Here is a 609-nt window from a genome sequence, read left to right on the forward strand (position 1 = left end):
GGTTTGCTCTGCGACAAAGGGAGCTGGGAAAGATATTTCCCTGCTTTTGCAGAAAAACCCTTCTCCCCAAAACAGTCGCCCCCAGCGCTGTCCTCAGCCCATTCAGAGGATGCAGGGACAGAATAGCGAGCCGGTGAGGTCATGGGGAGAGAGTTAGTCACATCCAACTGAGAAAGAGAAAGAGCTGCCAACTAACGTTGCTCTCGCACGGTGGAAAGCTCGCGTGGTTTGGAGGGGACCCCCGTCTGGGCTCCCTCAGGTACCCTGGCCAAGCCGGGGGCTTGGTGCAGCTCTGCCTCTGCAGTGGCTTCTTGAGGAGCTGGAGGAGCTGGGGAAGGAATTAAACTGAAATCTAATTTGTTCTGGCATAGACGTGGACCTTGCTTCTTGTAACTGGGGCGATCTGGGCGAGCGGGGGTTAAGAGCCTTTCTGAATCAGAGACTATCTGGAGCTGTCGCACAAGGGAGGGAGATCATGGCAGAGTTTAATGAATGACTTCATTTATATATTAAAAAAACCCAACACAACAACACAGTGGCTTCCTGCCAGGCCCACAGACAAGGGTTTCTATGGGAACCTGGGGAAAAACAATAAATAGGAGTGTGGGA

This window comes from Pygoscelis adeliae, unplaced genomic scaffold, assembly GCF_000699105.1.
Source record: "Pygoscelis adeliae isolate BGI_AS28 unplaced genomic scaffold, ASM69910v1 Scaffold166, whole genome shotgun sequence".
NCBI lineage: Eukaryota > Metazoa > Chordata > Aves > Sphenisciformes > Spheniscidae > Pygoscelis > Pygoscelis adeliae.